The 19,946-nt window shown below is 39.1% G+C and overlaps 1 long non-coding RNA gene and 1 pseudogene across 2 annotated transcripts in view; one reads left to right on the top strand and one right to left on the bottom strand.

Annotated features, from left to right (window-relative positions):
* LOC125309865 overlaps positions 1-19,946 on the bottom strand; it is a 67,365-nt gene that overhangs the window by 41,258 nt on the left and 6,161 nt on the right. For both annotated transcript variants that reach the window (XR_007196205.1, XR_007196204.1), the window contains one exon: positions 6,926-7,066. This is a non-coding gene — a long non-coding RNA (uncharacterized LOC125309865). The remainder of the gene's footprint in view (positions 1-6,925; positions 7,067-19,946) is intronic.
* Positions 574-19,946, top strand: part of LOC125309861 — a 21,373-nt pseudogene continuing 2,000 nt past the window's right edge.

Here is a 19,946-nt window from a genome sequence, read left to right as displayed (position 1 = left end):
AGAGGGAGTTCTTGTTGCTTACAATCCGGGTTCAATTCCATCACCCACAGGTAGGACAATGGATGAAACTAGAGTAATTAATTGATCATTTACCTAAAGATTCAAGAGCTTTAAGATCCAATAGTTCATTATAACTATTTGCTCATTAGCTTTAACAATTAAATTTTAGGAGTTTATCAGCAAACTATTTTCTTGTTCATTTTAGGGCAATAACAATCATTTAGAAGGAAAGTGAACATCAAAGGTACTGTGGTTGGCTTCATGTTAGCCTCTTTATTAGCACTCTATGGTCATAGCACTCTATGATTAAACACATGATTGAAATAACACTGTACACTCAAATCAACACTGAACTTACTTAAAACTCTGAGATTGGCATTTATATCTGATGTGTAATCTGACATCTAGTGATATAGTAGAAGCTGCATCCTTAACACTTTTACAAGTATATACTAATAATTTGTATATTTTACCTTAACCACATAATGAACTGTTTGCAGATGATCTCTGTGTCTAACTGTGCTGATCTGACTTGAACTGTGCTGGTTCTATTTTCATGAGGCAAATACTTCCCAACTTTCCCTCTTCCCACTTTTCAAAGGCTAAATCATGGGGGATGCGGCGATGGCAGAGTTTGGGGCGGCGGCTCCCTATCTGAGGAAGTCGGATATGGAGCGTCTGGAGGCCCAGACTCGCCCTTTTGACATCAAGAAGTCATGCTTTGTGGTGGACCCCATGGTTGAATTTGTGAAGGCACAAATCCAAAGCAGAGACGGGGACAAAGTGACTGTTGAAACTGAGGAAGGGAAGGTAAATAAATAGTTTCTAAATTCTTTCATAAACAGTCTCTAAACTCTGGCCTTCATAAGATTAAATCTGTACAGTATGTTTGACTATGAATGACATGGAATGGTGACTGGCAGGACAGGGTATGAGGTTTGAGTCCATAGATTGTTTAAATACATATACATGTTGTTTCAAGACCTGAACACTAAAAAATACATCTATATTTACCTCTCTGCAGATTTCTATGTTTGCAGAACTGGAAACATATGACTTCTAATGAATAACATCCTTGCAACAAAAAAAAAAAAAAAAACAAAAAAATGACTGATGACTGACATGTTCTCTCCTTCATAAAGACTGTTACTGTAAAAGAGGCAGACGTCCACCCTCAGAACCCGCCAAAGTTCGATAAAATTGAGGACATGGCGATGTTCACCTTCCTGCATGAGCCTGCTGTGCTGTTTAACCTCAAAGAGCGTTATGCAGCCTGGATGATCTATGTGAGTATAGAATCAAATGTGTCTCAAGCTCTGAAGAGATGCCAGATATTTTCAAACTAATATTTTTCTTTATTTGTCTTTTTGTACAGACCTACTCTGGATTGTTCTGTGTCACTGTCAACCCCTACAAGTGGTTGCCAGTGTACAACCAGGAAGTTGTTCTTGCATACAGAGGCAAGAAGAGGAGTGAAGCTCCTCCCCACATTTTCTCTATCTCTGACAATGCTTACCAATACATGCTGGCAGGTAAAGAAAATTCATATAAGACTATATTTTACTTAAAACTGCATTGCATATACACATTAGACCAAAATGGGGGTATAATCAGTATATATATAATAAATATCTTCAATAAAATGTTTGTTTTTTTTTAGACAGGGAGAATCAGTCCCTCCTGATCACGTAAGTTTATTATAGAAATGTGGTAACCTATCAGTATTGGGAACAAATGTTAGAGTAACTATTGATAGACAACTAATATGTGTATGTATTACTGCTCAAGACGGCCTGTATTGAGTATCATTGCACATTTTTTGTATCTTTATTGAACAATTTCTTATTCTTAAAAAATAGGTCATTTACTCTTGGTAAATCCTTAATAAGCAACTAGCTTGTCTAAGGTAATTGGTATATAGTATGGATCAAAATAGAGAGTTCACAGACTTTTAATACACTGTCTGACAAGGTGACAGACAGACAGTGTTAGAAATGACAGAATAGTAACATATAAAGGTACACGCCACAATTTTATGTAATTGGGTTATTCATTGTCTCCCCTAGAGTTAGATAAGTGAACAAAAACATTTTTGTCTTAGTGCATACATTGTCTTAGTCCGGCAGCGCCCCCGCTAGCTCAACTTAGCATAGTGAATGTAATCTCTCGTAGCCGGATAGCAATGTGCAATGAAGATAAATACAGACCTTGTTAAGCAGTATACAAATATTACGTATGTGTTAATGGGTAGCACGTGTTCTCTAAACTTAAATGTTACCAGTGACGCTATTTGTATGTCTGAGAAGTGCTGATAGACAATAACAATATAAACTAAATTCCTCTCCCTTATCTCTAAGTGGAGAATCTGGTGCTGGGAAGACTGTGAACACCAAGAGAGTTATTCAGTACTTCGCCAGCATTGCTGCTGGTGGAACTGGCAAGAAGGATCCAAATGACAAAAAGGTTGTTATACTGAAACAATGTTATGCTGTGTGTGATTAACATTCCACAAATGATGGGCATGAAACACTCTGGTGTTTGTCTTTAGGGAACCCTGGAGGATCAAATCATCCAGTGTAACCCTGCTCTGGAGGCCTTTGGTAATGCAAAGACCATCAGAAACGACAACTCCTCTAGATTTGTAAGTATAATTTTGACAAATGTCACTTAAAATACGTAAAATAAATCCAAGCAATGATATGCAACAATTCATCATGAGTATAAAACAAAATTTTTTTTTTTTCAGGGTAAATTTATCAGAATCCACTTTCATGCAAATGGCAAGCTGGCCTCTGCTGATATCGAGACCTGTGAGTCAGATACACTATGTACAAAAATAAAAGCCTATTATTCTTGAAATATTGTTTGCATAAAAAAAATTGTTGCCATCATTTGACAGATCTACTAGAGAAGTCTCGGGTGACTTTCCAGCTCAAGGCTGAGAGAGATTACCACATCTTCTATCAGATCCTCTCTCAGAGAAAACCAGAACTCCTGGGTTAGACTTCCCAAACTTTGCAAGACAAAATATTAAAACATTGAATGTCACTTACTGAAGAGGAAACCTCTGACAATCATATTCTTCTATTTCAGAGATGCTGCTTATCACAAACAACCCCTATGACTACGCTTTCATCTCCCAAGGAGAGACCCAAGTAGCCTCTATTGATGATGGTGATGAGCTTCAGGCCACTGATGTGAGTAAAGCTGGCCTTAATTAAAAGTCAGCTGAAGAAAAACAAACAAGACTTTTTCTATACAATTTGAATAAGCTTTCATCTGCAGGAGTAATCCCACTTTCTTGCTCTTGTAAAGTATTAGTGTGTGAGAAACAGTAATTTGCACATCTGAAATGTGTGTTAAATTGACCAGGGACCTCATTTATAAACCGTTCTTAGCACAGATTTGATCTTAGACAGTGCGTACACTCAAATCCATGCCAACGCTCAGATTTATAAAAAAAACTGTGAAAAGTGCTTATCTCCACGTCAGGTTCAAACTTGACGTACGACCATTTCCTTGTGGTAATGCAAGTAATCTGAGGTGTAAGTGTGATGCGTTTTCAAAAGTCCAAGACCAATGATCACATGTCTTTCTTTGCCACATGCATGATCAATATTATACGATTTTTAAAGACGTTTTTGGACGCAGCTTAATGGTTTATGGTTTGGCTAATGAAACTGCTAATGAAAATTATACTATCGGATTTAAAAAGGCATTCAGAACATGTTTGATAATGGTGGAGGTTATTGTACCATATTGGGAATATAGGATAGTATTGGATAATACAGTTTTGAATGTTAAAAGTGAATAAACTCTTTTGAGAGGTGGATAAACTCTAATAAGAGGTGGGTAGGCCTAAACTCCATTTTTGAAATTTCAGAGGTGGATAAACTGCGTTTACTCACGTTTAGCCTCCACTACATCCTAATTTGCACTCATAGGCCTATGCAGCTCCGTAACAGAAAGGTAATATTTGAATGTAAGCTATACAATGTAGCCTATAGAGTTTTTATATCATATATATTGCCTACACAATAAAGGGACGGAAGATATCCTCTGAAAGCAGGGCATCTTCATATTTAGTGTTGCGGCGGAGTTGTAAAGAGGTGCAGCGCAAACCTGATTGCTTTTTTTGACTGGCAGTGCCCACGATCCAATGACAATACGTGAGTTAGATAATGTAGGCTAAAATATAAAGGTAGGCCTAAAGCAAACAATAAAGGACAATGTTTAAGCCATTGGACATTATTGAAAGAAAACGATCGCAAAGATATGCAGAATGAATAAATAATGACCGGCGAACTAGGCTACTTTTTCAGCAAAAACATAGGCTATCCTAAAAGAAACATTAAGCCTACATGACATATCACGCTTATAATTTAGTCCTCTGTTTTGTAGGCTAAATCAGCATATTACCCTGGGTCATATTGGAAACGTACAGTAGCCTACATAGGCTACAGGATTATGCTGTAGGCATAGAGGTCTTTCCTTCATAAGGTAGGCCTACCCAATTTTTTTTCTACAAAGTAGGCCTAAACATACTAAATGTTGATTATTCACATTACTGCAAGCAAAAGGAATGAAAGCGAGCAGAGGACAATGGACATGGATGCATACGATCTCTTTCAGAAAGTTTGCTGGAAAAAACATAATTAGCTATTCAAACTGACGCATATAGGTTAGTTAACATCAGATGGCATAGGCTAGGCCTATACAATGTTTTCAATATATAATTTTACATAGGCTACAACTTTTGACAGGCCATTGATTTTATTAAAACATATGCTAATGATATTGATGAGGGGGTGTTTACAAGGCGGAGACCTAAAACCATCCGGCTGCGCACAAGTTGATGTTCATTTGTGATTTATAATGGGCACATCTGGAAGGGTGGTGTACGCACATTTTTTGTGCGTACGTTAGTTTTCTCTGAATCACACGTACGATCATTTCAGTTCTATTATTTACTTCATACTATAGGACGCCTTTGATGTGCTGGGCTTTACTCAAGAGGAGAAGAACAGCATTTACAAGCTGACTGGTGCCATCATGCACTATGGCAACATGAAGTTCAAGCAGAAGCAGAGAGAGGAGCAGGCAGAGGCTGATGGCACTGAAGGTGTGTACTCCAAACACTGCCTCATTATGATGTAAATCACCACTGCGTTTGTACAGTATCTTCACAGTTATGCCTGAATGTTCTAAAAAACAATTACAAAAGTATTTACAAATACAGTTTTCAGTTAGCATCATGGTGCAACTAATACTATTAAATGTTGAAAGCTATCATCTCCTGACAACTTGGTCACACAATTTCTAAAATTATATCCATAGATGTATAAATCTAAGATTACTGTACATATATGTGCTTTTTCAACAGATGCTGACAAATCTGCTTATCTGATGGGTCTGAACTCTGCTGACCTCATCAAGGCTTTGTGTCACCCAAGGGTTAAAGTAGGAAACGAGTGGGTCACCAAGGGACAAAATGTCCAGCAGGTGTGAAAAATGCATATTTTGTCTCAACTTTTCCTCTTACCATTTAACAAACTGTTTAGTATGCTTTTATTACAAACCTTATATTTCTAAGGTGTACTACTCTATTGGAGCCCTGTCCAAGTCCGTGTATGAGAAGATGTTCCTCTGGATGGTAGTAAGAATCAACCAGACCTTGGACACCAAACAACCTCGCCAGTACTTCATTGGTGTGCTGGACATTGCTGGATTTGAGATCTTTGATGTGAGTTTCTCTTCCAAAACACAACTTTAAAAGAAAAAAAGTTTTGGGAAAAAAACACAACATACCTGTCCATTTTTTTTTTTTTAGTTCAACACCTTTGAGCAACTTTGCATCAACTTCACTAATGAGAAGCTGCAGCAGTTCTTCAACCACCACATGTTTGTACTGGAGCAAGAGGAGTACAAGAAGGAGGGAATTGAGTGGACGTTCATTGACTTCGGCATGGACTTGCAGGCCTGCATTGACCTTATTGAAAAGGTGTATAAATGAATAATGTGTTAGTAGTGTAATGTAATATATTACTGTCATCATCGTTATTATCAGTATTATTATTATTATTATTATTGTTGTTGTTGTTTTTGTTGTTGTTTTGTGGAAATGTAATCCTTCAACAAAGTTTTACTTCCTGTCCTAGTTCCATAAAATAACCAACTAACAAAAATTATATTTTCATGACTATATTACAGCCCATGGGTATCATGTCCATCCTTGAAGAGGAGTGCATGTTCCCCAAGGCCAGTGATGCCACATTTAAAGCCAAGCTTTATGACAACCACTTGGGGAAATCCAACAACTTCCAGAAGCCCAGGATTGTCAAGGGGAAACCAGAGGGCCATTTCTCCCTGGTTCACTATGCTGGCACTGTTGACTACAACATCAACAATTGGCTAGTGAAGAACAAGGACCCTCTCAATGAGACTGTGGTCGGTTTATACCAGAAGTCAACAATGAAGATGCTTGCAACCCTCTTTGCAAACTATGCCGGGGCTGAATCTGGTAAATTTCAACTACAGAAAAAATAGGTCTTTTATTATTATCAGCATCTAAAACTAGAGCTAAAATAAATCTAAAATGAAGCACACAGTTGGCAAATATATATACTGTACAACAAAAAATCTATATCATGATCTAAAATGACAAAAAATGTTAATCACAAACGTATACTCTCACAGCACAGGAAGGTGGTGGTGGTGGTGGAAAGGGCAAGGAGAAGAAGAAGAAAGGATCTTCTTTCCAGACAGTGTCTGCACTGCACAGGGTTAGTGATTACCTGTACTTCCTAATTCAATTTAAGTTGTGAAAGTGATACTCATGCTATTTGAATAGCTAATCATTCAAATACAAAATGTCTTACAACAGGAGAACCTGAACAAGCTGATGACCAACTTGAGGTCAACTCACCCCCACTTTGTGCGCTGCATCATCCCCAACGAGACCAAGACTCCTGGGGCCATGGAGAATCCTCTGGTCATGCACCAGCTGCGCTGTAACGGTGTGCTGGAAGGCATCAGGATCTGCAGAAAGGGCTTCCCCAACCGGATCCTGTACGGAGATTTCAAACAGAGGTAAAATCTGTTATTTTTGTCCTAATGATTATACTTTTCTTACAACAATATTGAGGGAATATGTATGTATCTAGACTATCTTATTCTCTTCAGATACCGTATCCTGAATCCTGCAGCTATCCCTGAGGGACAGTTCATTGACAACAAGAAAGGAGCAGAAAAACTGCTTGGATCCCTGGATATTGACCATGAACAGTACAGATTCGGACATACTAAGGTAGTTATTTGAATTTTCCTGTAACCACTATCAATGTTTAACTAACACTATGCAAACAATCTGAAATATTTTGAAATATGTCTCAATAGCTAACTAGTTTTGGTATCATCTTCAAATTCTTGCTAATGGTTTCATAGTCAAGTGACAGCAAACAGCAAAAATGGAGTGTTTGTACAGGCAGTCAACTACAGTAGTATTACTAGTATGAACTACACAGGAAACAACCAAAGAAAACAGAGCTATTAGACTGACTATTTGTGCCATCACACAATTTCTACAATTTATTTACTTTACATGTAGAAGCCTTTCTGAGAAACTGCAAAGTGTGCTTGCTCAGGTGTGGTTCACCAATGGGTGCAGACTGTGAAATGCGGTGTGTTGAACTTGATTCCAGCAGTACATTTTCGACCAATCGGGCATCCGGGTAAAAAAGTATTTTTGGTAGTTGTAGCACCCCCTAGAGGTCAAAGGACACCAACATATGTTGTACTGTAGGTCCTCACAATCGGGTCCCGAGTCTATGTACCAAACTACTCAGAGAAGTTGGAGATGGACTGGCCATTCTCAGCACAGAATGTCAATACATAATTGTCATAATGTATTCTTATAAAGTAGTTTCTTTATTTAAACCCAATGCATTATCTGATTATGTACTGTCTAAACTGCTAAAACCAAAACACTTACTGCAGGGCCGTATTACAGAAACTTCCTAACTCGCAAATCCTATCTTATCAGTTTGGTAACCATAATAACTATGTTTAGAAAATGATAACAAAACAGCTGCTTGTAAGTGTTATACTACTTTCAGATAGTAAATGTGTATCATAGAACGTCTTAAGTTACCAAAATCCTACATAAACATTCCTAACTTTAGGATGACCCATAGATGTCTTCTCAATAAAATCCTACATCTCAATGTATTGCAATGGATGTACTGTACAATAGGAAGTTCAGACACAAAGATGGCGATGTTGCACTGATTCTTTTCCCCCCCTACTGACAGTACTCAAGACCTCTAACAACAAGGCTCTAGGTTAAATCATACTGGAGTTGTCCTTTAAATAGGCCTAATAACATTTTAAATCTAAACACATAAATTGTTGATTTAAAGGTGTTCTTCAAAGCTGGTCTCCTGGGAACCCTTGAGGAGATGAGAGATGACCGTCTCGCTCTAATCATCACTGGTATCCAATCAAGAGGAAGAGGTCTTCTGGCAAGAATTGAATTTCAGAAGATTGTTGAACGCCGGTAAATTGCTTTACTGATTAAAAAAAACAAAAAAACACTTTTGGAATATAATAAAATGTCAACAGTAAGCTTAGGCAGCAGCCTTACTTGGCTTTACTATTAGCTACACATACATGGCAGTTTCAGTCAATCTATTTCTTTAAAACTGACTTTAAAACTTTACAGTCTTGGAAATTGACATTTCTATTACAGCCTGATATATAATGAAAATAGAGCAATTATTATTCTATAATCTGGGATATTCTAATTACAAACATGACAATGATTATTTTTCCCTTTCCCAATTTTCAGGGATGCCCTGCTAGTGATTCAGTGGAACGTCCGTGCATTCATGGGTGTCAAGAATTGGCCCTGGATGAAGATGTACTTCAAGATCAAGCCCTTATTGAGATCTGCTGAGGCAGAGAAAGAGATGGCCAACATGAAGGAAGAATTCCTGAAGCTGAAGGAGGCCTATGCAAAATCTGAGGCTCGTAGAAAAGAGCTGGAGGAGAAAATGGTTTCTATTCTCCAAGAAAAGAATGACCTGCAAATTCAAGTCCAGACTGTAAGTATGATCAACCAATTGCCTTTTAATTTACCTATTTACTGTATGCAATCCTTACATTTCAGACAAAAACAGAACTGAATGAAATTGGACAATTCTTACCAGGCCTAAAACTTACTCAAATGTGTAAAAAATACATCATATTGATAAGAAGTTCAAAATCTTCAAATCAACTGCTGTTAACAGGAACAAGACAATCTTTGTGATGCTGAAGAGCGATGTGAGGGTTTGATCAAGAGCAAAATCCAGCTTGAGGCCAAAACTAAGGAGCTGACTGAGAGGCTGGAAGATGAGGAAGAGATGAATTCAGAGCTGACTTCAAAGAAGAGGAAGTTGGAGGATGAGTGCTCTGAGCTCAAGAAGGACATTGATGATCTGGAGCTCACGTTGGCTAAAGTGGAAAAAGAGAAACATGCCACTGAGAATAAGGTCAGTACAGTTAAACTCATACTGTCATGATGAGTGAAAGAATGATTTTCTTATGGAACAACATTCTAATTATGGCCTTTTCCTTTCAGGTTAAAAACCTGACTGAGGAGATGGCTGCTCTTGATGAAATCATTGCCAAGTTGACCAAGGAGAAGAAAGCTCTTCAGGAGGCTCACCAGCAAACTCTGGATGATCTTCAGAGTGAGGAGGACAAAGTCAACACTCTGACTAAGGCCAAAACCAAACTGGAGCAGCAAGTTGATGATGTACGTTTTGAAAGACAAGATTATAAGTTACCTGATTATTTAGTGCATTGCAAGAAATAGCAATGTTGTTCTATCTGTTTTATAGCTGGAAGGCTCCCTGGAACAGGAAAAGAAACTAAGGATGGACCTTGAGAGAGCTAAGAGAAAACTTGAGGGAGACTTAAAGCTGACCCAGGAAAATCTGATGGATTTAGAAAATGACAAACAACAACTGGAAGAGCGAATTAAAAAGTACTTACTGAAGGCACAAGCATAATTGCATAATATGGCAATGTTAAATGTGTCTTCAACTTGACTCTGATTCTTTTAGGAAAGACTTTGAAATAAGTCAACTTAATAGCAAAATTGAAGATGAACAAGCTATGGCAGCCCAGCTCCAAAAGAAACTTAAGGAGCTTCAGGTACAGAAAAAAATTAATATGAATATTAAAATAGCTTTTCACAGTTGAAAAAGAAATTTTATTTAAGTTTATTGTTTTTTCAATAAGGCTCGCATTGAGGAGCTAGAAGAAGAGCTGGAGGCTGAGAGAGCTGCCCGAGCCAAAGTGGAGAAGCAGCGGGCAGACCTGGCCAGAGAGCTGGAGGAGATCAGTGAGAGGCTGGAGGAGGCTGGAGGTGCCACTGCTGCCCAGATTGAGATGAACAAGAAGAGGGAGGCTGAGTTCCAGAAGCTGCGCAGAGACCTCGAAGAGTCCACTCTGCAACATGAGGCTACTGCCTCCACACTGAGGAAGAAGCATGCAGACAGTGTAGCTGACCTCGGGGAGCAGATTGACAACCTTCAGAGAGTCAAACAAAAGCTTGAGAAGGAGAAGAGTGAACTCCGTCTGGAGTTGGATGATGTCGTCTCAAACATGGAACAGGTTTCCAAAGCAAAGGTAAAGCCTGAAAACTCATAAATATAACTGTAAAAATGTTTACATTTCATAACGGATGCATTTTGATTCATCTTTTTCATGCTTCACTTCCTCTTTTCAGGGAAATTTGGAAAAATTTGCAGGACCTTGGAGGATCAGATGAGTGAATATAGAACCAAATTTGAAGAGGGCCAGCGAAGCATAAATGACTTTACTATGCAGAAAGCTAAGCTTCAAACTGAAAATGGTATATGCATGTAAACTTTCATGGCATAATGTAAACTTTCAACGCTGAGATATTCATGAAATCAATATCAATCAATCAATTTTTCAATATATAGGTGAGCTTTCCCGGCAACTGGAGGAGAAGGATTCTCTTGTCTCTCAGCTTACTAGGGGCAAGCAGTCTTATACCCAACAGATTGAAGATCTTAAACGACAACTGGAAGAAGAAGTAAAGGTATTTGAAAAGCATTTCATTCTGAATACTGTTACATTTCACCACTAGTTATGCTACTTGGAAACCATAAATGAACTACAGGTGTCCAGACATATTGTCAGTTTATGGTTCATGAAGTTAATAAATTATTGATTATCTCTGTTTTTATTATTATTAATTTCCAGGCAAAGAATGCACTAGCCCATGCAGTGCAGTCTGCTCGTCATGACTCCGACCTCCTGAGGGAGCAGTATGAGGAGGAGCAGGAGGCCAAGGCTGAGCTGCAGCGCAGTCTCTCCAAGGCCAACTCTGAGGTGGCTCAGTGGAGAACCAAGTACGAGACTGATGCCATCCAGAGGACTGAGGAGCTGGAAGATGCCAAGTAAGGGCCCCTGAACTGACTCTGTATAAATTGTTCAAAATCAATCTTTAGACATGGCATGTACATGTCACTCACTTTCAATTTATTTTTCCTCAGGAAAAAACTTGCTCAGCGTCTGCAAGATGCAGAGGAAGCTGTGGAGGCTGTCAATGCCAAATGCTCCTCCCTGGAGAAAACTAAGCATAGACTGCAGAATGAGATTGAAGATCTCATGGTAGATGTGGAGAGATCCAACGCTGCTGCTGCTGCCCTGGACAAGAAGCAAAGAAATTTTGATAAGGTATTAAATTCAGAATGATTACTTTTGACATCTTAAGCTTAATCTAATCTAATAATTATGTTTTAATCATTATACTGTATTCATATTCCAATTCTCTGGTCACTCTCAGGTCCTAGCTGAGTGGAAGCAGAAGTATGAGGAGTCTCAGACTGAGCTGGAGAGCTCCCAGAAAGAGTCCAGATCTCTTGGCACTGAGCTCTTTAAACTCAAGAACTCCTATGAGGAATCTCTGGATCACCTTGAGACCATGAAGAGGGAGAACAAAAATCTTCAAGGTCTGTTTTTTCACATTCCCTAATCACAAAACCTACATGATTGTGAGATCCATCATAACACTAACAATATAATTTCCCACTCCAGTGGAAATTTCTGATCTCACTGAGCAACTTGGTGAGACTGGAAAGAACATCCATGAGCTTGAGAAAGTCAGAAAGACACTTGAGCAAGAGAAGGCAGAGATCCAGACTGCTCTTGAGGAAGCTGAGGTATGCTATATGACAAATATATCATAAGTTTTAATTGAAAGATTTAATCAATATTTTTTTTATATTATGTACTCTATGGTATGTCATATGCTGTTACATTTCCTCAGGCTACTTTAGAGCATGAAGAGGGTAAGATACTCAGAGCTCAGCTGGAGTTCAATCAGGTCAAAGCTGACATTGAGCGTAAACTTACTGAGAAGGATGAGGAGATGGAGCAGGCCAAGAGGAACCAGCAGAGAGTGGTGGATACCCTGCAGAGCTCCCTGGAGTCTGAGACTCGCAGCAGGAATGAGGCTCTCAGGCTGAAGAAGAAGATGGAGGGAGACCTCAATGAGATGGAGATCCAGCTCAGCCAGGCCAACAGGCAGGCATCTGAGGCCCAGAAGCAGCTCAAGGGTCTCCATGGACATCTGAAGGTTAAACAACAAAATATAAATTACTATATAATTGCAAGGCTGCTTGCTGTGCACTAACACAAGGTTAATCCAATATTAATTTCAATAATTATGTCAACAACAGGATGCTCAACTGCAGCTTGATGAATCTCTCCGTGCTAATGATGATCTCAAAGAGAACTCTGCTATTGTGGAAAGACGCAACAATCTGCTGCAGGCTGAATTGGATGAGCTCAGGTCCCTGGTGGAGCAGACTGAGAGAGGCCGGAAACTGGCTGAACAGGAGCTGCTGGACGTCAGTGAGAGGGTGCAGCTGCTGCACTCTCAGGTAAAATATGAATACTGAAGTGTTTTTCAGATTTATTCATATGACTCAGACCCACTGATCTATAAAGAACAGTGTTCAGACCATTGTTAACATTTCTGTCTTCCCACATAGAACACCAGCCTGCTGAACCAGAAGAAGAAGCTGGAGGGTGATACATCCCAGCTCCAGAATGAAGTAGAGGAGGCTGTGCAGGAGTGCAGGAATGCTGAGGAAAAGGCCAAGAAGGCCATCACTGATGCTGCCATGATGGCAGAGGAGCTGAAAAAGGAGCAGGACACCAGTTCTCACCTGGAGCGCATGAAGAAGAACATGGAGCAGACCATCAAGGACCTGCAGCACCGTCTGGATGAAGCTGAGCAAATAGCCATGAAGGGTGGCAAGAAACAGATCCAGAAACTAGAGTCCAGGGTTCGTTTCCTAAAATGTATTTTTCATATTATGTTACACTGTGATTATCGACTTAGATCCTTTATACATGTTAACACATGGTTTTTTTTTTATTGTACATATTTAATGTGTTAGTGCCTTTTATTCACATGTAAACCACATTTAAAATGTTCTTGTCTACATTTAGGTGAGGGAGCTGGAAAGTGAGGTGGAAATGGAGCAACGGAAGGCCAGTGATTCTGTCAAAGGAATCCGTAAATATGAGCGCCGCATCAAGGAGCTCACCTACCAGGTACAGTGGGCATCTCGTGAACAAAATCTTCCTCTCTATCTTCCATTTTCTGTCTCATTCATTATAGCTGACATTATGTCTTACCTAATGCTCTATCTTCAGACTGAGGAAGATAAGAAGAATCTGCATCGTCTTCAGGATCTGGTGGATAAACTGCAGCTGAAAGTCAAGTCGTACAAGAGAACAGCAGAGGAGGCTGTAAGGGTCCCATGATTCACCACTGAGATACTCAGTCTGCTTTGTAGAGAACAAACTTCATTTGCGTCAACAATTATGTTTTCCAGGAGGAACAAGCCAACTCTAACTTGGGCAAGTTCCGCAAGCTGCAGCATGAGCTGGATGAGGCTGAGGAGAGAGCTGATATAGCTGAGTCTCAGGTCAACAAGATGAGAGCCAAGAGCCGTGATGTAGGTGGCAAGGTGAGATAAGAGCCGTACTCCTTTTATTACACTGTAATGACCCCCCTCTTTCTATTAATGGCTTTGCTTTAACCAGTTAGCACCACAAGTGTACTGAAATCTATGTTCCCTCTAAGCTACGCGTGTGCGCAGCCGCAGAGACCACTTGAAATCACTGCCCCCACCTACCCCCACACACACTACACACACACACACAGTCACTGCTCCACTCCCCTCCCGCCCACACACACATCTGCACTGTCATCACTCACATACATCATACATACAGTACTCTGCTTGCAATAGTAAGTCCCTTCACCATACTTGCAGTACACTGCCCCTACACAGCACATTGTCTCATGAGGAAGCTTCTCCAACACACATATTGCACACTGCCCTCTCCCCACATACACAGCACACTATCCCATCTCCCTTGTCATCCCCCAACACACACACCAAGACCCCTGGCAGTTGGGTTAGCCCCTTGAGCCGGGGATCTGCCCAAGGTTTCTTCCTTAGTAAGGGAGTTTTTCCTTGCCCCTGTTGCTCTTGAGTGCTCCTTGTTGGTGCCCCCATCCCAATCCTCCCCCACCTTTCTTATGCAGCCCTTGCCACTTAATCTACTAAACCCCTCTTCTACTGCACTTTTTACCCCCCCCCCCCACACTTTGCACAAATAGGCTGACACCAGACATAATTTCACTGCATTTCTTACATCCAGTAACTATATGCATGTGACAATAAACTTCCTTGTATCCTTGTATCCTTAACAGAAACCTGCGAGGACCTGTCTAAACTAATGGGTGATTTCACTCTTCCCATACAATTCATTTAATTGTAGGTTTTAATTTAAGGTTAATGGTTTTACAACATTTCAGTCCAGTTTTTACGGTGGCCTGGAAGGGCAAAAAAATACAACGGTAAATTACTTACAAGATTTTACAAGATTAAAAACAAATTTACAAGTTTTTAAACAAATTTACAATGAGTGAACAAAGTTACAAGTTTTGAAACAAATGTACGTTTTTTACGGAAAGGGTAGGTACAATAGACGGAAGTAGTGGCCAGAGGAAGCGAGGTCTTTGACAGTCCAGCCTCTTTTAGTTTGTTTTTTAAACCTCGCAGAGTAGACTAATCCTTACCCCATGTAGGCTAAGGTGGCCATCTTGTCAACTATAACATTATAAGAATGGCCTCGATTGAAGTAGCCTAAATTAACTGACGAATAGCAGCTTTGTCATACATTTTAACAACAACTACCAAGAAGGCTAGGAAGTGTGAAGTGTTTGATATAGCCAAAAATTGTTAAGGCTGAGCAAGATAGGCTACTTTGTGCAAAAACGGGAGAAGCCTAGACTTTGAATCAAGAACTTTGGACCTGGGCTTCAGTGCAACTCATCAGGAGCTTTCATACCTATTTTGTTCTGAATCACGGGCTGAATCGTTACAGTTTTTCTCCATTGTCCATTGGGTTTGTTTGTGTTCACATGCCAGCATTTATATCGGAACAAATGATATAACAAACCCATGTGAGATTAGATAGACGAGTTTTCAGAAATAATCGTTTTCAGTGATACAACCTCATTAAATAATATGAATTTTCCATATGGGGTCTTAAAAGCCATGTATCCTTCTAGCCACAGCGTTTTTGTTTCAAACATAAGCCTAATCTAAGCATGCTCAGATGACGTTATAGACCAGGCGCTGTTGCTCACCTGTCCATCATTGTAAAGCCTGATTTGATTGGTCCGCCCGATATAGGGCGAGCATACTTCCACCACAATAGAGCAATGCCAGACCAAATTTCCCAACCTCAAATGTTGTGGGCGGGACTAAGTTTGGAATGGCACCCAGGCTAGTAAATTTGTTTTTAATCTTGTAAATAAGTAATTTACCAATGTAATTTTCTTTTGCCCTTCCAGGCCACCGTAAGTTTTAGATACAACTGGATGCAAAATGGAAAATAGCCTAACTTTAAGTAGATTAGCTAATTAGATTTTTTAGGGGGCAGCCGTGACCCACTGGTTAGCACTTCGGACCTGTAACCGGAGGGTTGCCGGTTTGAACCCCGACCAGTAGGCACGGCTGAAGTGCCCTTGAGCAAGGCACCTAACCCCTCACTGCTCCCCGAGCGCCGCTGTTGATGCAGGCAGCTCACTGTGCCGGGATTAGTGTGTGCTTCACCTCACTGTGTGTACACTGTGTGCTGTGTGTGTTTCACTAATTCACGGATTGGGATAAATGCAGAGACCAAATTTCCCTCATGGGATCAAAAGAGTATATATACTTATACTTATACTTATACTTATTAACTTTGACTAAAGATTAAATTGAATTTTGATTTGCTGTGCTGCATACTGGACCATACTGTAGATGCACATCATAAATTATAACTGTGGCGTATTAAAATGATAGTTTAAATAGTCTGAAAAAGAAAAAGAAAAAATAATAGTTTGAAAAAAAAAGAAAAAAGAAAAAACATTAACCTAGAGATTTAGTCCTGCCCAACCTACTGTTTGCTGAGGTTCTGCAGTTCAAAAAACTGTTAAAAAAACTACTTGCAGAAACAACTGTGAGATCACACAATGCCAAAAGAGAGCTAGGGTTAAATTACAGAATGATTTAGCTGCAGTATTTCAGGTCATGTTTAATCCTTTCTCTAATCCATAAAATGTGTAAAACTCACCAGTCCGAATCATTTCCTTTTTTCTCCCTTAATTTTTTCTCACAGAAACGGCATGATGAAGAGTGAAGCTCTCTTGTGGGTCTTTTCTGAAAGCTTTCCATGCTGTACTTTGGAGCTTGCCTTTGGCTCCCATACCTGTTCAGTAGAATAAAGTGAAATTGCAATTGAAATTGGATGTCTGTCTTCATTTACACTCCAAAGATGTAATTACAATGCATGAAAATGCACTGCACTGTTCTTCTAAGTATTCTCATTAAACTTCTTCTTCTAACGCATTTAATGCAGCTTCAACCATCTAACATAAGAACTTAATTCATACTATGTTACATAGGTCTTGCTTAGGACATGTGTGCTATGTATTTTTTTTTCATCTTTGTAACTTTTATACTTTTTAAACTATTAATTAAAAACTATTCAAAATGTCCCCATAGATGTGACATCACAATACGGCCATTAAGCAATTAGAATCCTATGCCAGGTGTTCAGGCCACCTGCAGCAACAGTCTGTCTCAGGCTTTAAGCATACAATCTGGCTCTCTTAAGACTTCCTCTGTCCACAACTGTTTCAAAATAACACCACAATAATTCACTGTCAAACAATTTAAACTATCCACCTATATAACTGTTCAGCCAACTATAGTAAACCACCACCTACCTAGCAACCAACATAGCAACCACCTCAAGTACCCTAGCAACAACCAAGCAACCATGTCAAATAGCCTAGCAACAGCCTAGCAACCACTTCCACAGTTACAACCTAGCAACCAATATAGCAACCAATGAGTTTAACCTAGCAACCAGTATAGCAACCACCACAACTAACCTAGCAACAGCCTAGCAACCACCTCAAGTACCCTAGCAACAGCCTAGCAACCACCATAACTACCCTAGCAACAGCCTAACAACCACCTCAAGTACCCTAGCAACAGCCTAGCAACCAAGCTAAGTAACATGGTTAGCATAGCTAGCATGGTTAGCACAGTTAACATTGTTAGCATAACTACTATAATACATTAGCTGAGTTAGCTAAGTCATGTCAGTTTTATGTGTATAGCGCATTTAACATGCACAGAGTGCAACCCAACGCGCTCCACATATAAGGCATTGTCATTGACACATAACAAAAGACAATAGATGCCGGACAGAGTGGCGTAGTCGCCAGCGTACCCATGACACCAAGACATACAAGACAGACAACAAACAAATGAATAAATAAAAAGTAAAAAAAAGAAAAGAAAATTAAAAATGGTTAGCATAGTTAGCATGGTTAACATTGTTAGGCTAACTGCTAGCAAACATTAGCCAAGTTAGCTAAGTAACATGGTTAGCATAGTTAACATGGTTAACATAGTTAACATTGTTAGCATAACTGCTAGAAAACATTATACGTTAGCTAAGTAACATGGTTAACATAGTTCACATTGTCAGCATAACTGCTAGAAAACATTAGCTAAGTTAATAAACTAATACTGTTAGCACAGTTAACTTGTTTACATTGTTTACAAAGTTAGCCAATTAGCACATCATCTGTTTTAACAATATATTTCACACCATATGTTTTGCATTTTCCTGCACTCGAAATTCCCTGGAATTACGTTTTCTAGTTATCTTCTTGTATTTGACCGCTATTGGATTTTTGAAAGAATCTGCTGCAAAGCACTACAGCAATGCAACTTCAAATGTTCCCAGTTCTGGGATATTAAATAAGATGACAATCTCTAACATTCAGACACAGCACCTTACTTCTCTCTTCTGAGGTTCAAGTAGTTTTTGAGTCTCTCAAACTTTCAAAAGAAAAAATAATGTACTTAAAGAAAAAACACTAACTTTTTGGAAAATTCACTTATTTGCCTACAATCCCAGGGTCAGATAAGAGGATGCATTCCCTTTTGTTCTCCTGTGCAATAGCCCAGTCTGGCACTGTTAGCATAATTCGCTGGAAATAGGTTAGACCACTTTGCCTAAAGCTAGTCTATAGCAAAAAGAGAGCCATAGGCTAACTGGTCCTTGTCTGACAAAATATGAAAATGAGCATTATACAAGTTAAACCTAAGAGAGCAACATAAACATTCTAATATAAATATCATGAAAGTATGTGGTAAAATAAATATTTTATTATAATATTATCCTATACTATAATATTATACTGAATTGTGTACTTGCATGCAATAGTATAATTATGCTCTTGATTCAGTAACTGCTGCATGAATGATCCTAATTGTCCATCAGTAGGCCTAGTACCATCAAAAAAGTGAGAGATTGCAGATTTAGCTATAACATTGTTGTCTTCTGTCAAAGTAATGGGAAAGGCTGTTCAATGACAGACGGAGTAGCTGACACACAGGGCTGGGAATGGGGTGAGGTAGGAGGAGCAAGGCTGTCCTTACAGGTCCACAGGCATAAACACAACCTATTAATTTCTGTGTTGCATTGAACTACTCTGCATAGCAACTTAGGAATCAATGCAGCATGTTAACACAACACAACAATAATTGCATAAGCACAATAATAGTCTTCCAACTAGACAAAATATAGGTTTCTGATTGATATGAAAAGACAAGTTCAGATTTAAGAGAGGAGCCCAGAGGGCAGTCATTCAATACTTTTGCTGTAGTGGTTAGGAATGGCGCCCTCTGGTGGTTGCAGTGGAGCGGGGGTAAAACTCAAACTGAAAACACTCTGTAGTCTGACCAGTAGGTGGTGTAGTGGATGTGACATGTGACGAGTTGTATATTATGAAATAATAATATTTTCCCCAGTTTAATAACCATGAGGAACCTGATATTCCCTGTATCTGGAAATTCTGCAGGTTATGATCCAAGCTAGAGAACCAGTTCTACTCAATATGCACAATTACATGGGTCAATGACGTGACGCTCATTTTTTTTGTGTACATATGGGTTACATACATTTAAAATTGTTGAAATTTGAAAATAATTTGTAAATGAATACATATAATAAATTGACATGAATACATATCAACATATCCAATTCAGTTTACCTTGATGCCTATTTTTCTGTGTCATGTTTTACATATGGTCTTGCTCAGTACAATGAAAAACCCATATCATTTAAATTTAGAAATAAATATAATAAAACATATTCTCATAGGATATTACAAAATAAACTAATAATTTCATGAGAGCAATTGCATGAACTCTAGGAGGTGTGAAATATTAGATATTTGTCATTTTGTGGTTTACACCATTTGACAATTTAAC

The sequence above is a fragment of the Alosa alosa genome, chromosome 16 (assembly GCF_017589495.1).
Source record: "Alosa alosa isolate M-15738 ecotype Scorff River chromosome 16, AALO_Geno_1.1, whole genome shotgun sequence".
Classification (NCBI taxonomy): Eukaryota; Metazoa; Chordata; class Actinopteri; order Clupeiformes; family Clupeidae; genus Alosa; species Alosa alosa.
Note: the sequence above shows the minus strand (reverse complement) of the source record. Positions and strands in the feature narration are given on the sequence as shown.